At 35.5% G+C, this 25,232-nt stretch overlaps 1 pseudogene; it reads right to left on the reverse strand.

Moving 5' to 3' along the window:
* Positions 1–4,906: 4,906 nt before the first annotated feature.
* Positions 4,907–25,232, reverse strand: LOC141710964 (cytochrome P450 CYP736A12-like; annotated as a pseudogene).

Genomic DNA, 25,232 nt, shown 5'->3' on the forward strand with positions numbered 1-25,232 from the left:
CAATTTCAAAATTATTGTATATCTTTTTTAATACCTTTTTTAGTTGCGGAATACGAGGCGTCGTCGACGACGCCGAGAAACCGTCAATAAATATTTATTTTGATTTTATTCCCATTTAAAATTATATTATATCCTCTATTGTAGTTTTCAGTTATTGAATACGAGGTCTCATAAAAAACGAAGCTGAGAAACAGTCATTTAATATCTTATTTGAATTTTATTCCAATTTCAAAATTATTTTATATCCTTTTAAACCTTTGAAGGTGCAGAATACGACGACGCCGAGAAACTATAAATAAATATCTTATTTTGATTTTATTCCAATTTAAAAATTATTGCATATCCTTTATTATAATTTTTAGTAATAGATAACGAGGCGTTGTCGAATACAAAACCGATTAAACACTAAATTAATATTTTATTGTGATTTTTTTCCAATTATAAAATTATTTTATATCATGTATTATACCTTTTTAGTTGCAGAATACGAGACGCCGAGAAATTATGAATAGATATATTATTTTAAATTTTTTCCCTAAATTATTTTATGTCCTCTATTATACTTTTTAGCTATGGAGTATGAGTCATCGTCCAAAAGAAAGTCGATAAGCAATCAGTTAATATGTTATTTTTATTTTAATAGAAAAGGGTAATGTGAATAATCATATTACCTCCATTTTTAACATATCGTTACTCTGAAAATTAAAACTTTTGGTGTGAAATCCGGATGAAAAAGAGATGTGTTAATTTTTTTGCATATGCACTTTGGACATTTGGGATTTATATCTTTTATGGAATTATACTCTGTAACAATCTTTCCAAAAATATTTTTCATTACTAAATGCACAAATCACTACATATACAGTTAATTATATTCTTTTTTAGTTTGTTTATATTTAATAAATGTTGTGGAGGAAATTCATATTAGCTGTTACATTATTTCAAAATGTTGTGCATTATACATATTTTTGAAATTAACATTTTATAAGTTTCCAAATAATGCGATGATCAAGTAAAATATTATATTTTTAAAATAACGTCAAATTAAAATTAAAATGACCAAAAATAAATTGTAAAAACATCCTCAATTGTTCATTGTAATAAATAAAAAAATAACAAGAATTTTGGCTAGAGAACGTGTAGCGTAACATTTAGAGAAATACTATTTCATTTTTCGGTACAACCGGAAACCATGACTTTTACCGTCAAATTAAAATTTAAATTATCAAAATGAATAGAAAATATTTTTCTTATATATTTATCGTAAAAATATGAAAATTACAAATTTTTGGCTAGAAGGTCCCTAGTAACTCAGAGAATTGGCCAACTATGAAATATAAATTTTTAAATTTTAAATAATAAACCCTGGACAAAAACGTAAATTTAAAGTTTTTTCTTTATATTTTACCAGATTTTTTAGTAAACGTGGAAACAGATTCTCTGTTTGCTTTCTTCAAATTGTCTCTGTTTAACCGTTTCCTTTTTTCGAGTACTCTAAATGTCCTGTATATAGAAGAATCCCAATCTCATTATATGCACAAATCTCATTGCTCAGCACATACTTTAACATTTTTGCATTGCCAAAATATGCTTGAAGACAACAGGAAACTAAGCTATCTAGATGAGAAGACGGCGTGGCCTAGAAGACGATGGCCGAATATTTCCACAGGCTCAGAGGCAGAGCCATAAATCTATTATCATAACTATTTTACAAGGCATGTAAAATTATGTTTGCTCGTTTCACATACACTCATTTCCTGTTATAATTTTTTAAGGTTTATATGGGATATGACTTTTAAGGATTCCTTAAAAAATTGATTACATGGACAGATTACAACACATAAATCTTGTGCCAAACTGTTCTGCAAATTGTTCTTTGAACCTCTTGGGAAATTGTAACATGACATAGGCATTGCATCGTGATTGCTTCGCGCATTGGCTCTCTTAACTCCACTCCTTCCACACATAGATCAGATATAGAAGCTCTTGCACCAGGGGATCAATTTTTCTTAGTTTCACCAATTTAGGATAGGTTTCAATGAGATCGCGAAGCCAGGAGCTATGGATTCTGATTTACGCTTCTTTTCTTGGTTTCCACTGATTTGTGATACATCTGCGTATGTGAAACTTGAGTTGTCCAGAAACTTTAACCTTTGGTTGTTACAGCAGAGAAGTGATAAATCAATGGAGTGGGAAGCCCAAGAATTTGATCCATGTGTTCGAGCCAACTCTTTCACAGGGAGCAATATATTACAGACTTAAAAAAACATTATATTTTTCAAGAAATCCCTGCACGCCTGCTCATCTCAAATTTGAAAGAAGTTCAACTAGCCTAAATAAATCTTAAGTTCTTCAAAGTTCACCACAGACCTGTTTCTGTCAACACTCAAGAATGTTAGTTTACTGTTCAGTTTTTCAACACATCATGGACATAACAAAATGAGCAAATAATATGTTACAACTATACCAGTATACAACTTTATCATAACAAAACACAAAGGAACTACCAAAAAAATATAACTCTCTTCTTTTATAATAGAGTTGAAATACATTCAAACTGCTCCAGTCATCCAAACAGCATCGCTTTATTCGGGCTTGGGTCCCTCCTCCTTTATCCGGGCTTGGGACCGGCAATGTCAGTCTAAGACATGACACAGGCGGAGTTCCCCCCCCCCAACTCCCAACTTAATATGTATCTTGGCTTTTCCACACTGACTTCATTTATCCACAAACCTGCTGCATATTTAGTCCCACGTCTAACAATCAACATCTGCAGTCTCGTATAAATCATTATCATCACCCCACCCGAAACCTTGTACAAATTTATCGTCTTCTTCTCCATTTTTATCTCCAAACAGAACTTGAGGTCAATCATTAGGAATTTTGTTCTTTCCTATCTCATTAACACCTTCTATGTTGATTGTTGACAATTCTGGACATTAATCCGTTGGTGCCCAATCAAAGCATTTTCACCATTTTTAGACCAATCTACTCCACAGTCTTCCAAACTGCATCTCTTTCTTTATGTAAAGCAATGTTTATCTATCTTCTGCATCCATTTAGTGATGGGAATTTTTCCAACAGCGATAATTACTATATTTGAAGATACCTTTGCCTCTTCCTGCTGGAACATTTCTGGTAGTCGTCTAAATCAGTCCTCATCCTCTTGCGGGGTTGCTCTTGAAATATGTTACAACAATTCTGCTGGTCGGTTTCAGCTCCCACTAAGTTGGTCATGTCATCATTAAAAGAAAAATCCAGCATTTCATCTAATCCATCCAGAGTCGTGTTTGTCGGTTCAACTGCAAGGGCAGCCTCTACTTGCTCATAATTCGCAAAGTCATTTGTAATCTGCTGGTCGATTACATCATTAGTATCATAACCGTCCAAGCCCTTATATGATTCATTATTCTTTTCATTCTTACTCCATGCTACAACCAGTAACTCTTGCGGAACTGTAACATCTTTCTCCTCTACAAAAATATTAGGAACACTCTGTACTTGTAGAGGCTCATTCATTCCTGCAACTGCAAGTATAGGTAAATCCTGAACAACATCAGCAACTGTATCATCCAAAACCTGGTTCCAGTCATGATTCTCAGCACCATCAAACTGTTTAAATAATTCACTTGTCCATCCATTCGTATCCCAATCATCTCCAAAGGCATCCAAGCATTTGTCAGCACTTTTATCATCCAATATATCGAGACCAAGCTCCTTATCTAATTCAGCGCTCCAACCGTTTTGGTCCCAGTCTGCTCCCGACTCATCAACAGGTTGATCATCATGATCACCGCCTCCCAACTGACCTAACACCACATTCAAATTTTCCACTTGATGTGGAGGATAAGTATCTGCTGCGACAATGACATCTGCGACCGGAAGAACTACTTGTTTTCGGGATAGTAGATTTTGACCATGAGTATGGAAATCTTGCTTTGTTATAGCTGCTTCATTGGACATCTCCACTTTCTTAATAATCTCACACAGCACATAATCTTCAATCTCCAACAGTGAATATTCGTGCATAATCCAATGACCATGATCCACATCAATGATCTTCTTCTTCTTCTTAAGCTTATCGTCATTATCTCTATAAAAAGTGAATAATTTCTTGTAGCCAATCTTATCCCCTGCGACATTATTTACAACGCGAGTGTTTTGAGCCATCCAAGAACCAGCGCCACTTCTCCTAGTCACGCGTGATTTATTTCTGCATAACCGAGTGAACACATACATGGTCTTGGTGATCTTGGTACGTGAATCATTAGACGAAGAAGATGTGATCCAATGATGATCGTCATCTTTAAGAATATCCCATGGCATTAGACATTCATCGTAAATCTTGAACTCTGTTACATAATGATTGCAACGAAGTGGCCTGTCCTCAACTTTTTGGCGTAGATAATATCCAACAAGTATTTCATCAGAGGGTGCGAAACAGAACCCTGGTATTCTCAAACACTTGCATGCACAACTATTACGATTATCTTCTTGCTCCATCTCTATATCTGTATCTCGCTGTCTCTCTCTCTCTCTCTCTCACTCTCTCTTTCTATCTCTATCTCTATCTCTCAATCTCTCTCTCAGCTCTCGCTGTATGCTGGTTTATCTGGAAAAAATAATGTAGCTGCTGCTTATTTATATATTTCTGTATGGGCCGCCTAATTCGGTAAAACAGCCTCCCGTTACTTATGCACCAAGTATTTGCATATATATCTTAATTTCTTTTAATTTTTAATAAAAATCAATTATATCACAATTCGGAATGCTGCAGTTTGCAGCAGTATGAGATTAACAATTCACAATAAATAAGTTCATCTGTACATTGGCTAATTTCACATCAATATCAATATAGCATTGTTGTTGTGAGAATCTTTTAAAGCTTACATACAATTATTTTTACACATAATAGACTAAAACTATTAACCCTATACTAAGAACCATCTCAACAAAATGGCATCTGTGCATGTCTCCATGAACGTTGAGTTCTATCGTTCTCCAGTACTTGGTATAGTAAGAAGATGTTTTGATCTTGACATGCTCATGAGATACCTACCACCAATTTTATGCTCGTGAGGCCCAAATGCACACCTGGACAACCCCTACCTGAACCAAATGGTGTGAGCTGAAAATTATTTCCCCGAATATCTATGTTATTACCTATTAATCTCTCTGGAAGGACTTCTTTAACATTTTCAGACCAAATTCTAGGATCTCTTCCCATGCCCCAATTATTTATGATAATACGAGATTTCTTCGGTATGTAATATCCATCTATAGTACTGTCCTCCATCGATACATGGGGAACTGATAGTGGTCCAACTGGATGTACTCTCAAACTTTCCTTGACTGCCGTATCTAAGTAAGGTAATTCTGGCAAATGAGATTCTTCCACTAATTCACCATCTGCTAGAACATTTCTTATCTGCTGTTGAAGTAGCTTCATCATCCTTAGATGTCGTATCAGTTCTGACATAATCCATTCAATTGCGATGTGGGTGATGTCTGTTGCTCCGAAAATCATGTCCAACAAAATTGCTTTGATATTTGATCGATCAATGTTCTACGCTAATTGCTCATGAGTAGTGCTAGGACTGTCTTTCACAGATAGAATGAAGTCAAGAAAATCCCTATCAGGCTTGTTATAACAATTTGCAGCATCTTGTTCATGATCATCAATGACAGTTTCCAATATTTTGTCAAGTGCCTTGTGAATAACTTTAGCCCGCCTATTTAATCCCTGATGACAAAAATTATACTAGTTATCATCCTATGATGTCTTTTATCTCAAAATTATATACAATGAGTATCCTCGAATGATCTGCACTGGAGTCGATTTCTCTTACACTTTCTAGTTTCGTATAATATATAGCAAGTAACCACAATATCAAAGCTACGATACTGTATCTTACCTAAATAGGAAACACTTTAATTCAACTAATTAATCCGAATCTAATTTCTAATATTACAAATAACATAATATGATTCAATAAACAAGATATGGATGTCTCCTATATTACTGTGATTCATGAAAGAAAACAATTAATCAAGCCGTAGAAAATAGTTCATTTGTACTTCTGTAATGTAGTGTGGACTTCTATCTCTTAGTCTTCTTTGTCTGTTTACAGTGATGTTCTGTCATTTTTCATTACAGCCTTTAGCCTTAATTTGTGCTAGAAAGTAGGATGGTTCTTTGTCTCATTGGTTGACAAACACCAATGATAGAATTAGACAGTTTTGTATATATTTAGTTGATTTTGTAAGTTTTTTATAAGAGAAAAGGATCAATACAAAGAGAATAATTTTCTCTCAGAACTGTTATCTTGAGTAAATTTCTTCATGATATCAGAGCAAGGAGACAAGCTGAAGATGGCTGCAGAAGAAGATGGCTGCAGAAGATAAGGAAATAAAAAATGAGAATGGATATTCAGATCCACTATTTCTTGCAAATTCAGATAATACTAACATAACATTGGGGAATGTTATCATCAATGGGGATAATTTTCTTAATTGGAGTAGAAGCATAAAGCTTGCTTTGGGATTTAAGAATAAATTGAGATTCGTATATGGAAAGATGAAGAAACCAACAAGTGATGATGCAAAGTATCCACTTTGGATAAGGAATGACTACATGATAAGGGAAAGGCTATCTATGAATGAAAAGATTGCAAACAACTTCACCTACATAGACTCGGTTGAGAGACTATGGAATGAGTTGAAGGAAAGGAATGTTAAGACCAATGCTCCACTCTTGTAATCGCTAAAGAGGCAAGTGAAAAATTTAGAGCAAGAAAACATGTCTGTCTCTGAGTATTATTTTAAGCTGAAACAAATCTGGGATGAACTTCAAGATGTGGAAGGGTTGCCCGAATACACATGTGAGGCAATGAAAAAGAGCACTTGTGAGCTTTTGAAGAAGTTCATAGAGATTCAAGAAAGAAACAAAGTGATAGATTTAGTGTTGGGATTAAACAAAAGGAATGAAAATATAGCCGGAAACATCATGGCCATGGAGCCACTGCCCACTCTGAATAGGGATTTTCATCTTGTGTAACAAGCTGGGAAGCAGAAGCAGGTAGCTGAAAATTAGAATATTGGAGATGCTAGTGCTTTCGCTGTTGGAAGAATGAGTCAAGGAAAAAACTATATGGGGTCACAGAAAAGAGAAAGTAACGAAATGAAGATGAGGAAATGGTGTGACCACTGCAAGAAGAAGGGGCACACTGTTGATGAGTGCTTTAAATTGATAGGATATCCTGAATGGTTTGGGAATCCTGGAAAAAATAAGATAAATAGAGGAAACATGAAGTATGCAACTAATTTCGGAAGAGAAGATGTGGAATATGAACAGGATGATCCTTTGGACATGGCTTGCGGTAGTGAAACTGGAAAGGAGGTTAAACCAGATGGGAAACTTGTTTCAACAGTGGTGCAGGAGATGATGAAGTTGTTCAATAGTAAACAAGGATCAGGATCTAACAATAAAATGGCGAACTTCATAGGTATAATCTTAGCCTCTAATGTAGTCAGCGTAGTTAAACCTTATGATAAGAATACATGGATTATAGATTCAGGGGCTTCCGATCATATGTGCGGAAATAAAAATATATTTTACAATTTAAAGGACCTTAAACTTCCTGTTAAAGTTGGACTTTCAGGTGGTACGTGTAACACCCCCAAATCCGGGGTCGGGGATCCGGGTTGTCACGAGTTTCATTTCCCTCAATAACACCTAATCTTAATAAATTATCAACTACTCTGTACTGTGACCCCACAATAAACACACACACCACAAGTTATAGTCTCAGAGATGAATATCCAAATTAATCACAAGTCGTTTTATTCCGCAATTATATGTCAATATACCTTAAAAAGGTTTCTGAATAAATTTACATTTCTTTGCCATTATTACAATTCATAAATATACATAATCTGGTACATCAAAAGTTGAAAGCCTAGCCTATTGGTAGTTCCAATCTCAGCTACAGCGACATCAACGCCTATAGGAAACTGCGGAACGTTTCCTATCCGCTCGCGAATCGGGAGCTTGGTCCTGTTCATCTTTTCTATCTGTTGTTGTGTGATGAAAGAAGAAAGCAAGGGTGAGCAGCAAGCCCACCAAAATAATATGTATAATGATTAACACTATATGAGCCTTTTCATAGTACTCATGAAAGTCTTGGTCAAAAGAAATGAACCAAGTTTGATATCTTAATGCGATGAAGTCGCAAAATATTCAGTATATATACATATATACTTTTCAAAATCTGGGAAGTCCTCTTCCATGCATAATACACACAGAGTTCCAGTGTATAACTGTATAAAAATATCGTTGCAAGGTGATCTCATATATCTAACCTTGTCTCAACGTTTTTCTGAAAATCTTTATCATGCATAAGATAATCATTTACTAGATATAAGTTTAAAAGATGAAGTTACAAGATACTCCAATATACTTATATCTTTTCCAAATACTACTTGAACTACCACCGTTCAAGTTATAATTAGTTTCAAAAGTTCATCACACTGATGAGACTACAAGATAAGACTTGAATAGATTCAATCTTTGAAATATTTTGAAGGAAATGAAGTTATGATATACTTCATTAAGTCCCGATATATATATACACCTATATATATACATACGTTTCCTGAAAACCTCTGTCATGTAAAGTATGAACAGAATTGCAATATCCAATAAATTTGGAAAGCAAAGAATTTTGGCATAAACCTGATATCTTGCTGATCAGGCAAAGATACCAATAAGTAACCTTTTCTACTAGTAGATGGATGAATCCCCCACCGGTCATCACCCTGGCCACATAAGGACATTGTGCTGGACCGCCACCCGGCCTCTTACGCGTTGATGGACTGCCACCCAGCCACTTACACTTTGATAGACCGTACCCCGGCCTGTCGCTTATGCCGACTCAATTAGATGGACTTACTTCCCGAATGTTGGGCAAGTAATCAAATTATTTTCTCAAAACAGCAACCACGTTGCGAATGTAAAATACACCACAGAGCTGGATCCCCCAGGTTTTGAGCGAGTATTTAAATCCCCTTTGAAAGGAAGATCTTAAATATAAAAATGAGTTTTGGGGTCCACTCTAACTTTAAAAATCATTTTGAAGACTCGAAAACATTTTTTTTAAGAATGTTTGGAGTACTGCTGATTTATTAAAATAAATCAGTCCCAATATATTTAGAAAATATATGAATATTATTATTTAAATAATATTCCCATAAAGAAAAATCTTTATAAAAATAATTGAAGTAGAAGTTTTAAAACTCATACTTGAAATGGATATTAAATAACCAAAGATATACTTATACGAAAGTATAATCTTTATTTGAATAATCGAAAATAAGTTTGATTATCGAAACATTATTCTTTAATAAAATAAAGAATATTATTAAATAATAAGCGGAGTCATAATATCTCGAATGAATATTATAAATAATATTCATTAAATAAAATAAACGGAGTCATACATCCTCAAATGAATATTCAAAATAATATTCATTAAATAAAATAAAGTTATCGAATAAACCTTATTCGATCAATAGTTTTGAAAATTATAACCATATATATATATATATAAATATATATATATATATATAAAATCTACTCGGGATCCTCGACTCCCGGTTTTAGAAAATGTTTTCACCTTTGGGTCCCTATACTAAGGGTATATGCAAATTACCGCTATTCTCTAGCATAGGTATTATCAACTGAATCAACAGATATATATGGCAAGGATACGAAAGAAGCATGCATATATACCATATCACATGCTACAATATATCACAAGAATTTGCTAATAACAAATATGCATTTATCACAAGATCATGCATATACATATGTATACATCACAACAACAGTATAACGGGTAGAAAACTTGCCTGAGTGCTCCCGGATAGACTTAAGCTTAGAGTGGGTCTGATAACCTATGAACAACAACATAAGTCGGAATTAAACCCCGGTCGATTAAGAAACTAGACTTTAACCATTTAGAGTCCTAACGTTCGGTTTCGTGCTTAACGATTTACTTAAGTCGCTCGAGTACCCTCGGCTCCACCATTTTTAATAAATTACCCATTATGAGTTTTAAAGCGATTCTTTCGCGAGTGCCTTACCAACTGCCTAATCCACTTAACATAATTGTTTCATACTCCAATTAGTCCTTTAAGGTCTTTAACCAAGGTTTCAAAGTAAGGCGAGGGGTAATGGTTCGGTCGCGAAATGCCGTTACTTAAAACGGTTGTTTCTCCTAAACCGTACATCGGAATCAAACGAACTACATATCAAAACGAAGCTCGTAACATGAACTTTCTAAAAATGGCAATGGTCAAAATCTAGCAGTGAGTTCAAGGGTTCTGATCTTAAGAACAAAAACAGTCTACGGTAAATCGGGCATTACGACGGCTATGTTTACGCGATTACCCAATTTTAAACCACTCCAAATCATCTCACAATCAACCCACAATCACAACCCAATCAAAACTCCATTCATACTTTGTCATAACAGCCCCAACAACTCAACATTAACAATTTATACTATTCTTTATCATGAATTTAAACTACACTTAAGTTCATTAATCAACAACCAAGATTTACAACTCCAAAAACATCCCAAAACCAACTAATCTCTACATACACAACCATCAAGCCTCTCATGAACTAGAATACTCATATTATGCTCTTAACATTCAATAACAAAGCTTGGTTAAGAGATTATACCTTCCTTGAAGCTTCTTAACACAACACAAGAGCTTTGAATGCTTAAAGAACCTTGATCCTTGCTTGTATAACCTTAAACTTTCATAAAAAATCAAGAAAACTAAAGTTATTTCTTGGAGGTTACTATTCACCATCTTCTTCCTTGATTTATTGGAAGAGATTGTGAAGGAATTAGGAGCTTAAACTTATAGGATATCCATATCTATGTACAAGGAACCTTAGATAATTACCTTGTGATTTAACAATGCTTGGAACTTGATTTTTGGAAATTTCTTCTTTGAAAAAGAAGAAAAGCCGAGAGCAAGCTTGGAAGAAAGAGAGATTTTTGTGTTTTTGCTTTGATTTGATTCTTTGGTTGGTTGTTTTTGATTTGTTTTTGGGTAATTACCTTTCTAACCTTGACTTTGTGTGGTTATAAACCAACCACATCTCCTTCCTCCCTATGTCATGCTTATGTCATCATGTGATGTCATCCTCCCCTCTTTGTCCTCTTCTCATTGGTTGGATGACATCATCCCCTCTAATCTCTTTGATTAACTTCCTAATTGTTTGCCTAATGACCGCTGATCTGTTATACGGTCCGCTTAACTTTCGTTTTCGTTTATCGTTTGAGGGATCATACCCGGGATCTTATTACTTGGGTTTCCTTAACCTTTCTCAATACATTATAATTCTTTTATGATCCTCTCTTATAATCCTTTAATTTAAATCTTTTTTATCCTGTTACCTTATACTTAATTCTTTCCGTATCTAGTGGATTTCCGGAAAAAATCAAAGTGTTCGGAATTGGATTCCGACGATCTTTACATACACTTATATACCACATAGAGTACTAATAATATCCCAGAAGATCAATAACAGAACCCCTACATAGTGTGGCATGAAAAGTTTTCTCATTCATCAAAAACACTATTCATAAGGGTTTCAAAAATTTTCCAAATATTGGGGTTATTACAGTCTCCCCTCCTTAAAAGGATTCCGTCTCGGAATCAGATAGAAAATGAATAGGGATACTCTCTTAGCATTACACTTTCTAACTCTCAAGTAAATTTTCCCACATTGTGGTCCTACCACCAAACTCCGCCTAGTTTGATAACCCTTCTCCTAAGCACTTGTTCCTTTTCACTCTATAACCTTTCCTGGTTGCTCCATATAGGTTACGTCTGGTTGCATGTCTATGCGCTCATATGCCCCTATTTATCTGGCATCTGAATTACACTTCCTTAACATTGATACGTGAAACACGTTATGAACTTGTTACATGTTCGGGGGTAGGGCTAGCTCATATGCTAACTTCCCAATACGTCTTAATATATCCAAGGGTCCGACAAATTGTGGACTTAGCTTTCCTTTCTTTCCGAATCTCATCAATCCTTTCCAAGGGTTTCCAAGGGGATACCTTTAACAACACTAGGTCCCCTACTTCCTATTCTTTGTCCTTTCATGTCAAATCAACATACTTCTTATGTCCATCTTGGGCTACTACCAGCCGTCCTCTGATTAAATCTATTAAATCCTTGGTCCTTTGGACCACTGCTGGTCCGAGCATCTTGCGCTCTACAACTTCATCCTAACATAAGGGAGATCGACGTTGTCTTCCCTCAAGGATCTCATAAGACGACATCTCGATACCTGACATACGATCTATTGTCGTAAGAAAACTCAATCCGTGTTAAGTGATCATTCCAATTTCTTTCAAGTCTATTGCACAAACTCTCAATATAGCTTTTAGCATTAGAGCTTTTGCTTCTCAATACCCATTCTTTTCCAGTTCGTAATCGCTACTACCTTCCGTTCCTAATATTATACTGGTTATACCTTTGCTCGTTAGCATTCTATAACCTTTTAGTAACCACGTCAACCTTAGTATCACGAATGTGTTTCCATTCCGAATACCACCATAACTTTACTACTCCTTTTTCAGCTGTTTCTATTTTTGAAAGCTTGATCCATCATATAGAAGTAAAAGAATTCATTGAGAGATCACTATGATCATGAACACTTGTTACATTGCATAGTTAGTATAGAAGGTGGCCAGCCTTTAGTACTTGACAAGCAATTTAACAGTAGTTGGTATCCTACTCGGCTTCTATCACACAGATAGATAGTCATTCGGCAATACCTCCCCTTCTGGAAGGGTTGTTCTTCTCAGTTTATATGAAATGAAAAGAAGAGAAAAGAACGAATTGAAGAGAATTGTAAATATATATAAAAATATACTGCCACAAAATATCTGGCTTGGAATCTACCTCTGAACTATAGAGGTTTGTCATAGGAGAACAAAACATATATGTATTTATATCAACATCAAGTATTATAGCATCGTATTTCACATGCCTAAATATTTTCGCTATCCCGTCCATCATTCTATGGACCCATGCTCTTCCTCGAGCTTATACACAATCACCTTTGAAACTCCCTCGACATCGAAAATCGAATCTGGGATCTCATTCTATATATCACCGTTACTAGGATTCTATGCTCGCACCGCAACCTTCCTCCTATAGTAATACGACTCTCTATTGATAAGAAGGAATAAATATTTAATAGGCAGATACTCTACTTAATTAGTCTATCAATGATAACTTATACACTACCACGACCCGATTAGTGGTACTTAATCTCAACATCCATTCCAATACAACTCTCATGGTTGTAATCAACTCATTACTCGCAAAATCATTGCTGCCTTACTATGGTCCACCACTGACCTACTGTCATCATTCTCTTTCCATGAAATCTTAATATCTAACCATACGGAGTCCATATATGTCGTATAAAATTCTTCTAAGGAGGTAACATAATCACCATTCATGATTCATGAAGAACACTCCTGATCCTGACATACATACATGACATGAAGCAGATAAAATTGCAGAAGAGTTTCAATCAAAGTAACGATAGCAGGTTAATACCATTCTTACTCGTATGCCTTAAATAGAAGACTTAACTCAAGGGTTCGTCTAGTCCTTTTTGAAACATGGTCCTGGCTTATCTCAAGATAGTATCTCCTGAGATAGATAGCCCGCTCATGGCGATTACACGAATTAAACCTTTACCAAACTACTATTACGGTTGGGTATTGCACAGTCATCAGAAGGAATATCAATCTTCCAAACCATAATACAACCTTCATAGCTTTAACCATCATCACTGTATTCCTTTGGCACAAGCGCCTATAATTATCCTCTTACCTTTAAAGTGTCGGCCACCTCTTTGGCCTTTCCTGATAGTAAAATTTCTTTACAGTCAATGTCATTTTAACCACCTCCAAATAAATTTTATACCTCATTTCAATCACAGCTTATGTGAAGATGTTTTCCTTAAAATCTGATGAGTAAAAAAAAATATCACCATTTTTCCATAAGTTATTGCCTCAGTCTTTAGAGGTTAATCACTGTCACGACTGACTCTCAATTATACTTAGAACATCTTTTATCTTAGGCTCTAATCGCCCTTAACAATTTCGACCTTTACTGGTTCGATCCATACTTTCTCGTGGTTTAACACGTGCCCCACTTGGCATCATTATAATTATGTCATATTCCCTTTATCAACATTTCTATTCTTGAGAATTTTTGAATATTACCTTTCTCCTTGTAAAACCTCTAAGGTTATCCTTCAATCGTTCCTCTTGTATTCCCTAGATACAGGGCATATCAAAATACCATTTACTAATACTAAAACCATTGTCTATATACTTCTAAAAAATTTCTCCACTGATTCTTACTGGTTGTTATTACCTTAATCCTTTCCAATTCATACTGTCAAAACTCATACTATCCCTATTAAGGGTGAAATGCCAACCTTTATGCATTCCCCTAGGATTCATTTTAAGTTACCGATGTTCTATCCTTAATTCCACCTTTAAAAAAAGTACATGCATCCTTCCATGGATAAATCAAGTCATATATCCCTGATAAGGGTGTCTTATTCAATCATTCCCACCTCGATAGTATATGCCTAGTTTCACAATAACATCTGTATTCAAAATGAGGTCAATCAATATGGCCTCCAAAAGATAACAATGGTTATCCGCTTTTCTTGCCTAATTTGGTAACGATAACAAGGATGTTCTGGAAGATATTGGTCGTATTCAACGTGAACTTCTTCTTAATAATTCCTTATTTACTTTTGTTGTTTATCTCAACAGTCACCTCAATGTTGGGATATCTTTCATACATGGCGTCTCCCTTTCTGGGTATCAAGCCACCGGTCTTACACTTCACATTCTTGAAGGTCACTTCCTTCATCCAATTTTTTCCTAATTTCTTACTTTCTTGTCTCCTCAGTCTATCCGTGTCTCAATATTTATCCTTCGAACTATCTCAAGGTTTCCTCAAATCTTCCCAACTTACAGGAGATAAAATATATGTATCTCTTATTCCTTCAACCATCAATTTAACTCATGGTGAATCACCCTCATCCTGACGATTACATACTTTTCTATTTCTATTGCTACGAGTCTTTAGGGTTTCCTCATACCCAACTCCTGTATCATTCCTCACACTCTACTGCCTTTATATTCCTTTCCACTTCAGTTTCTTTTTATTTTCCTTTCCCTTATCATTATTTCATGAACTAACACAACATAAGTATTGATTTCAAACATCCCGTCATTCTGGATTTGTGTCCTCAAAACGAATCTTGATAACTTTTACAACTTAGATTCATAATTTATCATACTCGTCTGCCTTTGTTCTGACTCTAAAGCTTTTATACTATCTCCATAACCTTGGGAATTACTTTCCCGAAAACAATTGACTGAACTTAAATCAGTTTATTCTAACCTCTGGCTCCGTGCCTTTCTTGGTCTTTCACCAGCGGGTGGCCTCTCTTTTAGGAGGGTAAATGACAAAACAGTCTTTTGTGATTCGTCAATCATTTAGAATCTCAAATAATTTCTATATTTCCTCTAGCCAGGCTCTTGCCTCGACTGGGTCAGCTTGTTCCTTGGAACTCTGAGAGCTTAGCGACTTAAAGGTCCTGAAAGAATTTCTCACCACATTGTTTCCTCAGGGTGGTGGTTGGGGATAATAGTCTTAGTTCTGTCTAGAAAGGTCCATAAATTGTCGTATAGGAGTGCCGTCTCGGGTCTCCTTTCCTTACTCGACTTTCTGTTTCCTTAGTATGGAATGTTTCATCCTTCTCCCATACTTGGGGTTATCTTATACATTTTAAATCCTCATTTTCCACTTCATTATGTTATGGGTTCATTTTATCTTGATGGCGACCTCCCTGACTATCACGTTCAGGTTTTGCTCTAAATCATATTCCTCAAACTAGCTTTCATTTAAGATCCCATCTTTAAGCTCTTGAACATTTGGAACCCAAATTATGTAGGAATACCTCATTATTCCTTTCTCATCTTTCTTGGTATTAATCTTTTATCTAATTGTTGGCTCTTTGCCTTCCTTCATCACTTTTTCTGGCACAATATGTTCTTTTCTGATAATTTGGACTGTGTTGCAATCTCAAACAGCTTTTCGGTACCGGCTCTGGTTACCTTCATATCTATTTCCATTTTCTCAAAATCTCTTATCAACTCTCCCAAAGACATTATCATCTTGAGTCTATCCTTTACACTAAGGGCATTAGCCACCATTTTGGCTTTCCCTGGATGATAAAGAATCTCATAATCGTAATCCTTGATTAGCTCTAACCGCCTCCTTTGGCGTATGTTGAGCTCTTTCTGCGTAAAAAATGTACTAGAGCACTTATGGCTTAGGTAAATCTCGCACTTCTCTCCATAAAAGTAGTGCCTCCAATATTTAGGGCAAAACTATTGCCATGAGCCCAAGCTCATGGGTGGGGATATCGAATTTTATATTCCCTTAATTGTCTTGACGCGGACGCGATTATCTTCCTGTGCTGTATAAGAAGCACCCTAATTCCTTATGCGAAGCGTCACTACAAATCACAAAATCTCCTTTTCCATCCGGCAACGCCAACATAGGGGTCGTCACCACCCTTTGCTTTAGTTCTTGAAAGCTGTTCTCGCATTTTTCTGTCCATTCGAACTTCTCAGTCTTACGAGTAAGCCGCATTAAAGGGGGCTACTATCTTTACAAACTTGAACGAACCTCCGGTAGTGACCGACCAATCCTACCTCCGGTAGTCGACCTAACCATGGTCATCAATTCATCAGTGGTCCTTTATTCATTCTTGTCAGGATCCTCCATGGGATTCTCCTCAGCAACTGTCCCTTCTAGGACAACATCCTCAACCGCTACATCCTCAATATGAACATCATCCGATCCCGCGTAAGGACGCTCTATCGGATCCATTATCTGATCTCCAATAAGTAATAAAACATCATCGCGTTGTTGCTCCTCAACCTCAGGGTTCGGAGTCCCGCTACCATATACAATAACGAACTACTCTTCTATCACGATATTTATAAGGGTTCCCATAAGGGTTTTAACTGTCAGTACTATGTTAGGTAGCCCGACTATGAACTTGGCAAGAGTTCTTATTATCTTAGTTATTATCTTAACGTCACATCATCTCTGAGGTTTATAACGCTTAGCTCTGATACCACTTCTGTAACACCCCCAAATCCGGGGTCGGGGATCCGGGTTGTCACGAGTTCCATTTCCCTTAATAACACCCAATCTTAATAAATTATCAACTACTCTGTACTGTGACCCCACAATAAACACACACACCACAAGTTATAGTCTCAGAGATGAATATCCAAAATAATCACAAGTCGTTTTATTCCACAATTATATGTCAATATACCTTAAAAAGGTTTCTGAATAAATTTACATTTCTTTGCCATTATTACAATTCATAAATATACATAATCTAGTACGTCAAAAGTTGAAAGCCTAGCCTATTGGTAGTTCCTACCTCAGCTACAGCGACATCAACACCTATAGGAAACTGCGGAACGTTTCCTATCAGCTCGCGAATTGGGAGCTTGGTCCTGTTCATCTTTTCTATCTGTTGTTGTGTGATGAAAGAAGAAAGCAAGGGTGAGCAGCAAGCCCACCAAAATAATATGTATAATGATTAACACTATATGAGCCTTCTCATAGTACTCATGAAAGTCTTGGTCAAAAGAAATGAACCAAGTTTGATATCTTAATGCGATGAAGTCGCAAAATATTCAGTATATATACATATATACTTTTCAAAATCTAGGAAGTCCTCTTCCATGCATAATACACACAGAGTTCCAGTGTATAACTGTATAAAAATATCGTTACAAGGTGATCTCATATATCTAACACCTATATATATATACACCTATATATATACATACGTTTCCTGAAAACCTCTGTCATGTAAAGTATGAACAGAATTCCAATATCCAATAAATTTGGAAAGGAAAGAATTTTGGCATAAACCTGATATCTTGCTGATCAGGCAAAGATACCAATAAGTAACCTTTTCTACTAGTAGATGGATGAATCCCCCACCGGTCATCACCCTGGCCACATAAGGACCTTGTGCTGGACCGCCACCCGGCCTCTTACGCGTTGATGGACTGCCACCCAGCCACTTACACTTTGATAGACCGTACCCCGGCCTGTCACTTATGCCGACTCAATTAGATGGACTTACTTCCCGAACGTTGGGCAGGTAATCAAATTATTTTCTCAAAACAGCAACCACGTTGCGAATGTAAAATACACCACAGAGCTGGATCCCCCAGGTTTTGAGCGAGTATTTAAATCTCCTTTGAAAGGAAGATCTTAAATATAAAAATGAGTTTTGGGGTCCACTCTAACTTTAAAAATCATTTTGAAGACTCGAAAACATTTTTTTAAAAATGTTTGGAGTACTGCTGATTTATTAAAATAAATCAGTCCCAATATATTTAGAAAATATATGAATATTATTATTTAAATAATATTCCCATAAAGAAAAATCTTTATAAAAATAATTGAAGTAGAAGTTTTAAAACTCATACTTGAAATGGATATTAAATAACCAAAGATATACTTATACAAAAGTATAATCTTTATTTGAATAATCGAAAATAAGTTTGATTATCGAAACATTATTCTTTAATAAAATAAAGAATATTATTAAATAATAAGCGGAGTCATAATACCTCGAATGAATATTATAAATAATATTCATTAAATAAAATAAACGGAGTCATACATCCTCAAATGAATATTCAAAATAATATTCATTAAATAAAATAAAGTTATCGAATAAACCTTATTCGATCAATAGTTTTGAAAATTATAACCATATATATATATAAATATATATATATATAAAATCTACTCTGGATCCTCGACTCCCGGTTTTAGAAAATGTTTTCACCTTTGGGTCCCTATACTAAGGGTATATGCAAATTACCGATATTCTCTAGCATAGGTATTATCAACTGAATCAACAGATATATATGGCAAGGATACGAAACAAGCATGCATATATACCATATCACATGCTACAATATATCGCAAGAATTTGCTAATAACAAATATGCATTTATCACAAGATCATGCATATACATATGTATACATCACAACAACAGTATAACGGGTAGAAAACTTGCCTGAGTGCTCCCGGATAGACTTAAGCTTAGAGTGGGTCCGATAACCTATGAACAACAACATAAGTCGGAATTAAACCCCGGTTGCTTAAGAAACTAGACTTTAACCATTTAGAGTCCTAACGTTCGCTTTCGTGCTTAACGATTTACTTAAGTCGCTCGAGTACCCTCGGCTCCACCATTTTTAATAAATTACCCATTACGAGTTTTAAAGTGATTCTTTCGCGAGTGCCTTACCAACTGCCTAATCCACTTAACATAATTGTTTCATACTCCAATTAGTCCTTTAAGGTCTTTAACCAAGGTTTCAAAGTAAGGCTAGGGGTAATGGTTCGGTCACGAAACGCCGTTACTTAAAACGGTCGTTTCTCCTAAACCGTACATCGGAATCAAATAAACTACATATCAAAACGAAGCTCGTAACATGAACTTTCTAAACATGGCAATGGTCAAAATCTAGCAGTGAGTTCAAGGGTTCTGATCTTAAGAACAAAAACAGTCTACGGTAAATCGGGCATTACGACGGCTATGTTTACGCGATTACCCAATTTTAAACCACTCCAAATCATCTCCCAATCAACCCACAATCACAACCCAATCAAAACTCCATCCATACTTTATCATAACAGCCCCAAAAACTCAACATTAACAATTTATACTATTCTTTATCATGAATTTAAACTACACTTAAGTTCATTAATCAACAACCAAGATTTACAACTCCAAAAACATCCCAAAACCAACTAATCTCTACATACACAACCATCAAGCCTCTAATGAACTAGAATACTCATATTATGCTCTTAACATTCAATAACAAAGCTTGGTTAAGAGATTATACCTTCCTTGAAGCTTCTTAACACAACACAAGAGCTTTGAATGCCTAAAGAACCTTGATCCTTGCTTGTATAACCTTAAACTTTCATAAAAATTCAAGAAAACTAAAGTTATTTCTTGGAGGTTACTATTCACCATCTTCTTCCTTGATTTATTGGAAGAGATTATGAAGGAATTAGGAGCTTAAACTTATAGGATATCCATATCTATGTACAAGGAACCTTAGATAATTACCTTATGATTTAACAATGCTTGGAACTTGATTTTTGGAAATTTCTTCTTTGAAAAAGAAGAAAAGCCGAGAGCAAGCTTGGAAGAAAGAGAGATTTTTGTGTTTTTGCTTTGATTTGATTCTTTGGTTGGTTGTTTTTGATTTGTTTTTGGGTAATTACCTTTCTAACCTTGACTTTGTGTGGTTATAAACCAACCACATCTCCTTCCTCCCTATGTCATGCTTATGTCATCATGTGATGTCATCATCCCCTCTCTGTCCTCTTCTCATTGGTTGGATGACATCATCCCCTCTAATCTCTTTGATTAACTTCCTAATTGTTTGCCTAATGACCGCTGATCTGTTATACGGTTCGCTTAACTTTCGTTTTCGTTTATCGTTTGAGGGATCATACCCGGGATCTTATTACTTGGGTTTCCTTAACCTTTCTCAATACATTATAATCCTTTTATGATCCTCTCTTATAATCCTTTAATTTAAATCTTTTTTATCCTGTTACCTTATACTTAATTCTTTCCGTATCTAGTGGATTTCCGGGAAAAATCAAAGTGTTCGGAATTGGATTCTGACGATCTTTACATACACTTATATACCACATAGAGTACTAATAATATCCCAGAAGATCAATAACAGAACCCCTACATACTGTGGCATGAAAAGTTTTCTCATTCATCAAAAACACTATTCATAAGGGTTTCAAAAATTTTCCAAATATTGGGGTTATTATAGTACGTTAAGGTCGTTGATAAGATAGGGGAAGTGAGACTATCTAAAAAAACTGATTCTTTATGATGTCCTATATATTGAAGAGTTCAATCATAATTTTCTTTCAGTTAGTAAATTAATTGAAAGCAGCAAAATTAATGTAATGATTGATACAAAGGCTTGTATCTTACAGGACCATTTAACTAAGGAGATAGTTGGGATAGGAAAAGAAGAGAATGGGCTTTATAGACTAGAAGTGACAAGAGAAGAGGAGGATCAAGTTGAAGCTAAGAGATTTTGAAGACAAGGTAGTAATGTAACTATGTGCAATGAAGCTGTAAAACTTAATATTTTACATGCCAGATTAGGACATAGTTCAGTATCAAAAATGAGACATATTGATATCTGTAATTCAGATGGTTTAAAGAATTTCTTTTGTGATGCATGTTGGTTTGGAAAGTTTCATAAACTTCCTTTTAAAGCTAGTTATGCTATTGCAAGAAATATATTTGATCTTATTCATGTTAATTTATGGGGGCCGTATAAGGTTTCTACAATTACAGGAGAAAAGTATTTTCTTACGATATTAGATGACTATAGCAGAACAACTTGGACACACATGTTATCTAGTAAAGAACAAGTAAAAGATATCCTCTTTATTTTTCTTAATTATGTAAAAAATCAATTCAAGGTCAAGGTTAAGATCTTAAGAAGTGATAATGGGACTGAAGTGGTGCAAACAGAATGTAAAAATAGTTTAATGAAAGAGGTATAATGCATTAGAGAAACATTGCAGGTGTGCCATAATAGAACGGAAGAGTTGAAAGAAAGCATAGACACCTAATAGAGACCGCAAGAACCTTAAGAATATATGTTCGATTACCAAGATACTTGTGAGGAGAATGCGTGAAGACAGCAACACACTTGATTAATTTAATGCCTAGTGTAGTGATAGGATGGGAAAGACTTTATGAAAGGTTATTAAAGAAACAGCCAGATTATGAACATCTAAGAATTATAGGTTTTATGCTATGCTTCTAATATAGATAGGAAGTTGAATAATTCTGGAGAAAAAGGGATAAGGTGCGTGCTTGTCGGATATGCAGGTGGACAGAAGGGATACATAGTGTTTGATTTAGATAAAAGAAAAATATTTGTGACAAGAGATGTAGTTTTTAAGGAGAAAATATTTCCTTTCCTTATTTCAGATCAGAAAAGGAGGGAAAGAAGACGGATTTAGTAATTTTTAGTTGTGACATAGAAGAAATAATTAGCAATCAAGATGATGATGATGAACTCCTATATAATGATCATGGTGTGAGTGAAGAACAAGAAGAAGCAATGTATAAAGAAGCTTTAGAACGCAATTCAGATATTGTTATTGTAGATATTGAGCAAGGGGATGAAATATTGATTGAAAATGAAGAAATGCAGGAACAGGTTGTTATTAAAATACCACCACAACAACATGAAGGAAGGAGGAGCACCATAGTATCTTTCATCCCAGATAAGTTCAAGGATTTTGTTTACAAAATCCCAGGAAAAGAAAGATCATCAAACATGACAAAAAGAATGGGGATGAATGAAATTGATACTAGTACTTATTATGAAGAGTATATGTGTTCACTTAATAACGTTTTTAAAATAAAATAACCATGTACCTATAGAGAGAGGCAAGTAAAGAATCAGGGTTGGTGGATGCTATTGATAAGGAGTTGAGAGCTCTTGAAGAAAATGAAACTTGGGAATTAACTTATTTACCAAGGGGGAAGAAAGCGATAAACAACAAATGGGTATTTAAGACTAAGTATTAGCGAAATGGTGAGGTTAACAGGTTGAAAGCAAGAGTTGTAGCAAGGGGAGACAAACAAATCAAAGGGAAAGATTATAAAGAGACCTTCTCACCTGTGGCAAAATTCACCACAGTAAGAAGTCTTATAGCTCTCGCAACCACACGAGATTGGAATCTACACTAATTGGACATCCACAATGCTTTCTGATATGGTTTCTTGGAGGAGGAGGTGTATATGATACCACCAGAAGGATATACAAAAGCTAAAACAGGACAAGTATACAAACTGAAAAGGAGCATATATGGACTCAGACATGCATCAAGAGAATGGAATCTGGAATTATCTAAATTTTTGAAGAATTTTGGGATGACACAATCCAAAAGAGACTACTGCCTTTTTAGTAAAGTTCAAAATTGGAAGACAACTATGGTGGTGGTCTATGTAGATGATTTAATCATCACCGGTGATGATGAGAATTGTATAGCAATGTTGAAATGGCAACTTGACAAAGATTTTGCCATCAAGGATTTGGGACTAATGAGGTACTTTCAAGGAATTGAGGTATCTAGAAGTTCTCAAGGAATAATGTTAAATCAAACAAAAAAATATTCATGATTTGGTGGAAGCTACAGGTTTGAATAGCTGCAAAGCAATCAAATTTCCTTTATAAAAGGGACTTAGACTCTCTACTGATACAGGAGAGTTGTTGAAAGATCCTGAGAAATATATAAGAATTATAGGAAGATTGTTGTATTTGAATTTGACAAGGCCAAAAATTTCATATTCAGTACAACAACTTAGTCAATTTATGCAAACACCCAGAATACCGCATTTACAAGTTGTTTTACACGTGATCAGTTATTTAAAGGGAACTAGTGATTGGGGGTTATTTTATTCATCCATTTCAGATTTGCACCTTACAGGTTTTTGTGATACAGATTGGGGAATATATGCCTATAGTGGCCGTTCTCTTAAAGGATATTATGTCTTCATTGGTGAAACCCTCATTTCATGGATGACTAAAAAACAAAAGACTGTTTCGAAGTCTTCTGCAGAGTCAGAATACACTGCTAGTGAACTGGTTTGTTTGGACGTAATTCTCAAAGATATGCTGGGTTCTATTCCTAAGCCCATTCCTCCATTTTGGGATAATAAATCCGCTCATCACATAGCGCAAAATTCACATAGCGCAAAATCCAGTATTTTACGAGAGAATTAAATATCTGAAGCTAGATTGTCACTATGTTAGAGAACACCTTGAAGAAGGGTTCATTTCTACCGTCTACATCAAATCTTCTCTGCAACTTGCAGATATTATGACAAAACCCCTGGGAGAAGGCGCGCACAGGTTTTTGTCATTCAAGTTAGGACTTCTTCCTGCTAACCCAAGTCCAACTTGAGGGACGGCTGTAGAAAATAGTTCATTTGTACTTCTGTAATGTAGTATGGACTTCTAGCCGTTAGTCTTCTTTGTCTGTTTGAAGTGATGTTCTGTCATTTTTCATTACAGCCTTTAGCTTTAATATGTGCTAGAAAGTATGATGGTTCTTTGTCTTATTAGTTGACAAACACCAATGATAGAATTAGACAGTTCTGTATATATTTAGTTTATTTTGTAAGTTTTTCATAAGATAAAACGATCAATACAAAGAGAATGATTTTCTCTCAGAACTATTATCTAGAGTAAATTTCTTCACAAGTCATTACCTGGAGATCAAGTGCCCCTAAAAATGGGACATTATTAGCAATGTTAAAAGCTCTGATAATCTTTCTCATGTCGTGTATTGTGTCCCTCAACTAAAACCTGTCAAATCTGCTCTTTTCAAACAACATTCTACAAGTCATGCCTTCAATCAGTTGTGTCACCTTCTCGCTAACATCTACCACCTCACGTGCCCTGTCATCTCTTTTCAGCGACTCCACTAGCAACCCCACCTCCTCCTTTCTAAGCCCTGCCATGGAATCAATCTTGGCAACGCTAGGAAGCTCAAACGTACAAAAGTTTATGACGCTACGCCAGTAGGGGCCATACTATGTAAAAATCATGCCTTTGGTGCCATACCACAAACAATCCGCGACCTGAATTTTAGGTCGGCTAGCAAAAATGTTGACGTGGGTCTTGAGGAAGAGCTCGGATGCAGCTGGAGATTAGATGACAATAGTAACGTCAGAGCCAAGCTGAAGGGATATAATGGGACCATATTTTTGTGACCACTTGTTTAGAGTGTGGTGCGACTGCTTTCCTATCATGTGGAGGTGACCAATAAGAGGTAAACCTTGGGGACTAGGCAGTGCCTTGTGAATGCGATGCAGGGTCTTGGACCTGATGGTACGGAAGAAAAGGATTAAGAGTTGGAAGGCTCCGACCGAAGCTAAAATACTGTCAATATTGGGAGACAT

Source organism: Apium graveolens, chromosome 3, assembly GCF_009905375.1.
Source record: "Apium graveolens cultivar Ventura chromosome 3, ASM990537v1, whole genome shotgun sequence".
Taxonomy (NCBI): domain Eukaryota; kingdom Viridiplantae; phylum Streptophyta; class Magnoliopsida; order Apiales; family Apiaceae; genus Apium; species Apium graveolens.